The sequence below is a fragment of the Hyalella azteca genome, unplaced genomic scaffold (assembly GCF_000764305.2).
Source record: "Hyalella azteca isolate HAZT.00-mixed unplaced genomic scaffold, Hazt_2.0.2 contig7689, whole genome shotgun sequence".
Classification (NCBI taxonomy): Eukaryota; Metazoa; Arthropoda; class Malacostraca; order Amphipoda; family Hyalellidae; genus Hyalella; species Hyalella azteca.
The window spans coordinates 52323-61541 of NW_025937808.1; positions in this window are offsets into that span (position 1 = coordinate 52323).

The following is a 9219-nucleotide window of genomic DNA, read 5'->3' on the forward strand; positions in this document are numbered from 1 at the left end:
AAAAGCGATATCATTGTAAATGTTATCACATGCCCATCATTGCAAAATCGGACAAATTTACGGCCGGTCTCCCCAAATTCGATGAGCATGGAATATCTCCCAAAGTAATGAACGTAGCTCGATAAAACTTGGTACACGTATTCATTAGGACTTAACGGTGATGTTTAGCACGTGACATTTTTTTCGATTTTGCCTTCGTTTGCGAGTTACACGGCTTTATCTAATCTAAAAAATTGTCGTGAGCTTAACATCGCCGTTTAGAGGTTAGGTTTATATATTCAAATTTTCGTTCAAATCTGTACAGTAGTTAAAAAGAAATGTCATGCTCACTGCAAATTTCGGCACGTATCGTCATATAACTCACGAATGAAGGTGAAATTCTAAAAATGTTCACGTGCTAAACATCACCGTTAAGTCCTAATAAACACGCGTACCAAGTTTTATCGAGCTACGTTCATTACTTTGGGAGATGTTCCATGCTTTTCGAATTTGGGGAGACCGGCCTCAAGTCCGGCCGTAAATTTGTCCGAGACGTGCCATGGACAAGGGAACGTTTTGATGAATTTCGGCATTGTGCCTTGTTAAAAAAGAGATTGGATCATTTAGGGAATGCGAGGAATCTAAATACAAGAGAGATGGCTTGTAGATGTCTTCTTCTCCAGGTCCAGGTGGAATCGATTTTTTTATTTATTCCCAATTATTTACGGTAAATGCTCCTCAACTTGTTTTACAGCTGTTTCTCGGTTTGCGCTTTCATCGATTTCTTTAAATTTTTCTACTAAGCCCTTGTATGTCTCCACCTTTTTTGTCCCTGTTACTATAGTCCTTGAATTTTACTCGCCAAATGCAAGAAAAACTTTCATATAGAAGAGCGATAAATTCCTGAGAGCATTAACGAAGGTCCGCCATTGTTGCCAGAATCATTGAAACCGAGCGCAAATTGAATCGGAAAACTGTGTCTGCACGTTCTGACTTGTCTGCGCAATTAATCGAAATCTATGCTCTGGAGCTCTGATTTCGATGCAACTGCTCAGTTTTCCTGCCGGCTTCAAAACTGCGCAGTTTTCCCATCCACACGCAACGCTTTAACTGCAACGATTAGAACTGCGCAGACAAATCGTTGTATAAAACTGAGCGTGTGGACGGGCCTTAAGAATGTAGAAGATACATATTCATCAAGTTGTGCAAAATTGAGCGGTAACTACTAAAATTTGCCTAAGAGGATGTGACCACGCAACTGAATCTTTAAATACTGATGTTCGTTCTTAAATATCTTCAGCATCACGCATAACCGGTCTAACCATCAACGTCGTTTAATTACACTATATTTGTGTGAATTTTGACGGGCCGCCAGCGGAAGACCATCACTGCCCTGGATGTAATGGACCACAATGATTCCTGCCTTCCGGAACGTAGCCTTCAACACTTCTGGACAATCATATCTAGGCCGTGCGGAGGAGGACAAAACCTAGTGGCTCACGGCTGATTGGTGGATGTCCGGAGAGATCCAAGGCGTTCGATTAAGGGCTTATTGGTGCACAAAATTGGTGGTGCACGGCTGCGCTCTCGTTGGAGCAGTACATGAAGGAAGCTGACCTTTTCAAGAGACAGAAGACAACACGGTTTTAAACGAAATCGTTTGTTTTTCCCCAGTTACTCGAGCATCAACACCAAATCCTGGTCATACTGGAGGAGAGGGCTGGGGTGGACGTGATGTATTTCACTAAGTGGAAAATTGAGTAGTCTTCAGAAAACTAAGACTACTGGGGAACAGTTGTGAATTGTTAGGTATGGGTCTACAACTTCCAAACTGTTGAAGGCTCGAAATCGAGCAAGGCGAGGGTGAAAAGTGGAGTAGTACAGGGTACGATACTCGACTTTAAACTCTTCCTCATCCACATCGCCAATTTAGATATGGCAGTGAGCCACGCCTCAACATCATCATTCGCGTACGATACCAGGATACTGATGCCATTTACAGACAGGACAGATTACAGAACTGGACAGGATTACAGTCTGCCATATATATGTCTGGGCTCAAGTGAACAACATGAATTCAACGGAACCAACAACGAACCTTCACTTACAGGATCAGCGGGATGAAGGAGCTGGTCTTCTGGGGCAGGCTGGAACGCCTAGGCCTGTTCTCACTGCAGAGGAGACGGTAGACGTACGTCATTCTGTAAACATGTGAAATAATACCCAAAATGGCACCAAACTACGGAAACGAGACTTGCAGGATTGAAACATGCCATAATGAGAGAAGTGAAGACTGTGCACTATTCCCCTTTTACGTAACAGATCTGCGATCAGATTTCAATCCCTAACCTGAAGGATCTCTTTCCGTGGCAGGGCCGAGGCTCTTTAACGTCCTGCCAAATGATCTAAGTGAGGGTAAATTCACCCTGGATACCTTTAGAAAACGACAGGACATGTTCTTAGGCACAATCACTGATCTTCCGCCCATGCACCACCACCAGCGGCGAAAAGTAAGCAACAGCATCGTGCCTCAGCTGGAACAACTGAGGGCGGATGCTCGATAGCATTAGACGGCCATCCATCGCGGCCTGGGACTGCTACATCTGAAACACATACTAATGATACTAAGGAAAGGATACCAAGCAATCCAAAACAACCGAACCTTTCTCAATATACATCTCCAACCAGGACCAATAACATCTTCGGATGATATCCCAATCATTGCCAACATCTTGGCCAATCCAATACAAATACCAATCCGTCCACGCAAATCATTTCATAGAGCGTATTGAACCTAGAAAAGCGTAGAAGAAATAGATGCACACAGGAAACAATTGACACATCTAGTACAACATGCTACAGACCTTGCCGTTTCCAACATCACACACTGTATCACTCCTAGCATAAAACCAAATCACTAAACACTCCAATTACAGACACAATACCTTGCCACACTTTACCACATACAAACTCATGGTTCATCAACAGCGTTAAATAGACAACTTCACTCATAACGCCTACAACTAAAAACTGTCTACCTAACCTACCTGTATAAACAAAAACTTGGCAAGACCTGATATCGGTGCTAGAACTCAAAGAAGAACCTAAACAATTGTGACAATTCGCCAAAGGAAAGTCAGGCTCTACTACGAAACAAATAGCCTTTATGACCTTATGATGAGTTTAGGACTCTCCAGTCCACAGTTACGCTGATGCGCATTCTTCGTCGTTCTCCATCTCAAAGTCAAAGCCCCACCCTCAGGACGCGAATTTTACGTTTGACGTGTATCTACTCCCATACCTTAAGCACAATAACATTCGATTGAATGCTCCACAATAAAAATAACCTATATTCAGAGAACACTGGCTACACAAATTATTTGAAACTGACAACAAAGGTTTTGATACTGAACACATTAACACCATCCAAGAATACATGAACATCATCGCTCAGCAAACTGAAGACCTCCAAAGACTACATCCCTTAGACTTTCCACATATTACCATTCCAGAAATTAAAAAATCGCTAATAACATTCGAGCAAGAAGCACCGGATCCAGCAGGCATCACCACACTGCAGTCGTGGCAAAAACTTTTGCCGCATGTGATATTTTTTGGATTATTTAATTATGAGATCTACAATAAAATCAAGAAACTTCAAATATTTATTTTTTGACTTAAACACAAATAAAACATAAACAAGAACGAAATCCCACTCGCAAAATTCGAAATATGGAAAATTTCCCCCAGATATCAAATCAACATTTGCAGTGCAGGCCCCTATTATGAAGAACCTATTCATTTCTCTTAATCATGCTAGAAATTAAATTCTGAATGATGCTTATATCAATGGAGTTCCATTCATGCAAAACCAAGTCCTATAAGATGAATAAGATGCCCAGCGCGTTACTGAGTTGATTTTAGGTGTGGGCATGGGGCTGGATTTTGGCTGCGGTGGGAGGCTGGGAGCCCATCAAGGATTTTGATTATTGCCATGAAGCGGTGAAGTGAGGGAGGTGTGGAGGACTCTACATTGAGATAGTGAGCTGTGCTGTGATGACGGTTGGAGGGTAGAGCCCGTTTTGGTTCTATAAGCGTTGGGCGCATATGATAGTCTTAATATATGCATTTGATAGTTTTTTTCTGTCTATGGTTGAAGTTGAAAGTCTCGTGAAATATTGTATTGATAATGGAGTGGCTAGATTTCAATTTGTAAGAACTCATACAGGTTAGGTTGTTGAGTTTTGATTGAGCATCCCCGGGTTGAGCTTTTTGAGCCTGGATATTTTGTTTTGGATAGTTCTGTTTCTTCGTGTCGGCCTACGTTATAGGTCGCGGATGCTGGGAGTAGAATGATGTTTTAGAAGTGTTCGCTTTCGGTCTGTATTTTTGGTAGGTTTATTGAGGAAATACTATGATCAATATCGTCAATAAATTTGGTTCTGAAGGCCAAGTCAGTTTCAGGAGTCTTTGTGTAAAGGTGATAATAGAACCAAGTTTTTTAAAGCATATTTTTCTACTGCATCAAATTTAAATGATCTTTGGAATGTAACGTACTATATTTTCAGATTAGGGTAACGAATAAATTTTCTTCCATACAAGATTAAAGTGACCATTATAACATTCATCTGATGATTTCGTACAAACAATTCCATCTTCTTTTTAAACTCACATTCAATAGTATTTATCAATTATTGCATTACCGACAATAAGCCTTAAAATTTATCGGACAAAAATTTAGGTTTAACCTGATTTTCTTTCCTGAATGTCTTGAAATTGAATCGTCCGGCTGTCCGGCACCATTAATGCGGTAATTAATTATTAAAAGACGAGTTAGAATTATTTCGCTTAACTGCGGCTCTGAGATAGCGCACACCTGCCAAATATTCCAAAACTCATTGCAATTTCGCCTGCTTCATTGCAACGATTCAAGTATCAAATTAAAAAGGACGATTCATGTTATAGTTTGAAAATATTATGAGAGAATCCCTGCAGAAAAAAATCTAACATGAATCTCATCGTTTCCAAGAGATGCTTACAAATATTGTTGAGATTCCTTAGCATATACAAATTTTTAGCAGTAAACCAGACCTTGACTGAATTGGATAATCCCTGAAATATGAGAATCCAGTCATTTCGAATCGTTGCGTTCCGTCATCTCGAACCCAATTTAAATTTAGAAAATAATTCCCGTTAGTTTATGAACGTCCTGTTCATGTTAGCTTGAATCTCTTCTGCATCGCTTAGCATGAAACTATTATTGAACTCATCGTTCGATATTAAAAGTATATTTTAATTCATCACTTTTTATTTCAACTCACCAGCGCTAAATAAAAAATGACTTGCGCTGAATTGGAAATGAAATATTAGTTTTTGATTCACCATATATTCTTACTCGTTTCGAATGCTCTACTATTTTCTCAGCAGAAAAGAAAATTTCTAATTAAATTGAACTCTCCAGTTGAACTATATCTATTAACAACATGTTTACAGTTATAGTTTACGTACTACATATTTGTTTCTGCAGTGAATAGGCGCTTAGAGAGCCACATAAAATAATGCTGCTATGCATCGCCAATGATCGATACGAGTTTGTCATGAGCATCTTTTTCCATCTATAACAATTAAAATTGACTCTTCCATGTTATTGGTTAAATTATTTCCACGCACTATTGTTGCTCAACTACGTGTGGACCGAATATAAGGTCCAATTAATATATAGTAATTAATATCAAATTGTAATCGCATAGTCCTACGTTATACGCTCGGAGCCTCTGTGACCGGCAAACTCTGCCTTTGTATCTTAACGCGATTTTTCACACCTTCAACATCAGAGTTGTTAGCTGGTTAATTACAATAACTGCATAGAATTGTTGAAACTCAATGCCTGCGCAAAGACAAACGATTAAATCTCTATCTTAGTTCTTTTCAACAGTGATACTTTTTAGAGCCATGAGATAGAATGGAATAATAATATGGTTATGGAAAAAAACATGAAACTTTCTTGACCAGTGGCAATTCAGGAACTCGCATAATTTTTGAATTCCTGATGAATTATACAAATAGTGATCAACTGGATTCATGAATAGCATCACTTGATATTCAAATGGTTTTTCCGAATCAAAAGTGACTTTCATCACGGAGACAAAGGCAAATCCCCTGGGTCGCAATCAACCATGTTACACAGTCATAAGATATTTATCTTAAATGATTACTCGTTAATTATTGTTCTATATTCTTGCAGTGAAAACAATAAAATGCATGGTCAACAAATGCACGGTCAACTCTTGCAATGAAAACAATTCTTGAGAAAATGCAATGGTCAAATTTCGAGGTGCATGAAATTTTGTGCATAATAACATACAAAATTAGATACTGTATAATAGATTTAAATCAGATTTGTATCCAAGAAGACTTACCAACTATTGTAACGAAGATCTTTTAGAGACGGATCCAACATAAAATTTAATTTGTTGCGAGCACTGGGATGACAACATGAGGTCGGGTAGATCCCGCTTAACAACCCGAGATTCAACACGCATCGAGAAAACGGCCGTTACGTGTTCTAAGCCTGCTTAGAACACACAACGGCGGTTTTCTCGAAATTGATTGTTGGGTTTAGCTTAAAAAGCCGTCAGTGATTGGTTGACGGACTTACAAGCTCGCAACTCTTTTTGGTAGCACGGCCCCCGAAATCTACTCGTTCTTATGCATTAATTACAATTCACATCTTTTCACAGACATTTTATTTGAAATAAATTTCATCGATATCAGCTCAAGTGTTTGTGACCATTTTTCTTAACTGGACACTTAGTTTATCGGTGCTGAAAATGATCGAAGAGGATCTAACTCTCATATTTCAAACACACTTTATAAACTTCTGACAATTCAGTAAGTACAATTGCCTATTTTCTTCTTATATTCAGTCACCACGGGATACTACCATCAAGGCGTCCAGTTCTAATACAAATGCTCTGTGACAACGCAGGGGCCGCTGGCTGACCAGACAAGTGTTCTGGCATGGTTATCTTTGCATTGCAGGGCAGATTGGGAGATCATTAATATTGGAGCAGAAAAGGTTCACTTTTAAATTGGAATACTCATAGTATCCTCGGTATTTGTTTCGGAAATAGCACAGAGATGGAGAAAATTTAAACAGAGAAACTGGGTTTTGAAATGAAATTCAGTGTAGCTGTGCAAGTTTGAATTTTGGCGGAACACTGTATTTACAGTGCTGGGCAGCGAATTAGCTCCTATCTAATTTGTTAAAGAAACCCCTCTCCCGCCCCATTTTATGATCTGTCAAGAACGCATAACTCAACGTACAGCGATGGTAATGGTACCGTTAGATAGGGCAGAATGTCAGCTTTAAGATGAGACTAAACGGTTATCTGAAACGCAACTCAAGTAGACACTATATTTAAAGTGCTCAACAGCTAATTAACTTCTATCTAGTTTGTTAGAGAACTCCTCCACCCGCCCCCCTTTCATGATCTGTCGTGAAAGCATAAATCAACGTACAGAGACGGCAATGGTACCATTGGATAGGGCATAATGTCAGCTCTAAGATGAGACTAAAAACCGGAAAAGCCAAATCGGAAAATTTTAGGGTATACCCCCCTTAAGAGACAAATAGTTAAACAAAAAGTGCTATGTAAGATGCGGGAAAGTTGCGGTGGGGCGCATTCTAAAGGCCGACTTGGCACAACCTCACTCTAGTTCATATTCCTTTCCGTGCATAACAATGGGAAAGGGCATATTAGCCTATGAAGTCAATTGCTTAAAGCCAAAGCACCCTATAGACACAGCAACCGCAAGCATGCTCAAGTTAAGCATGGTCACCACACGTCTGGCCTAACCTATATCGTGGTTATTTCTTCTGATCTAACTTACTCACGTAGCAACATTTTTTTCACAGAATACCAACCTGAGCGGACTTAACCTAACATTATTGGCTGCAGGAAGTATGATAAGTGAGTTAAATGAGCTGTTAGAGCCAGTCAATGGCTGCGAGAAAGTTATGAATCGGTTCAGCAAAATAGCTTATCCAGAAAAGGTTAGGCCGTAGTGGATGCTGTTATCTCGTGATCACAATTAGATGAGCTGTGCTTGTGTGACATACTCTGGGCCAGTGATCGGATCTAGCCACATTTCAAATTAAAACCGATCCAATAGGATCTTGCGACTTATCCTCTTTTGTATCTAAATCTTCCTTTCTTAATGTATAGATTTGCCATTGTACCCCCATTGGCCAAGATCTAGTGTGCTACTCACCTCGTGCCCTCCTCTTGAGCGCGGAGGAGCCCAGTTTCCGGGCTTTAAGGGCCTGTCCCATAGAGCCCGGGGCTCTGAGTCACTCCAATCACCACCAAGACCAACCCCTCTAACGTCCTCGAGAAATGTTTGAATTGCGACCTCGATTACAGAACACCTGCCGACAACTGCACTTATAGGAAAAATAATTCTAGACAAACAGAAAAATATGCAGGACAATGAATAAAAAAACACATATGTCGAAATGGTCAAACACGCAACAAAGCAAACGAACATACCACGACAAAACATTATCCTCAACAACTCTTTGCGAATCAAATTTGCTGTTATCGTCCTGAAAGCCCACATCGACAGCCTCGCCAAGAGGGGTTCTGCTCAATTCTCTGAAAATCTCTATAAGCAAAGCTTGACATTGACAAAGCTTGACAGTGACGAGATTCCGGCAAAATCTCAACATTTCTTACAACCATGACCACAACCATTACAACCATTTTCTTACAACCATCCTCACATTTTTTATTGGGCCACAGAAGATCTTCACTAGATTAGACTCAACAGGTAGTCGATGGCAGAGGCGACTTTTAGGAGAAACTCTACATTCACCAATAACGGCTTAAGACGAGAACACGGACTCAGGAAAACGGAAAATAAGCGACGAAAACTATCAGGATACAACCATCATCGCACCCTGACTTACTAAGCCAATTCAAAATTTTAACTCTTCAGAAGTGACTAAGATCATACTCCGATTCCAGTAGCACCTCGCAACATATGGTTTTGTAGAGTTAAAAAAGAACCCTCTATTCAAAGGTTTAAAAGAACCCTCAATCTATAGCTCTTGGTGCCAGACAGACGCTTATAGCTCACGACGCTTTCAAGGCCATGAGCCGTCACACTACCAGCACAATATTCACCTACACGAAAACAAAAGCGTCCACTATAAAAGATCCTGCAACATTACATCAC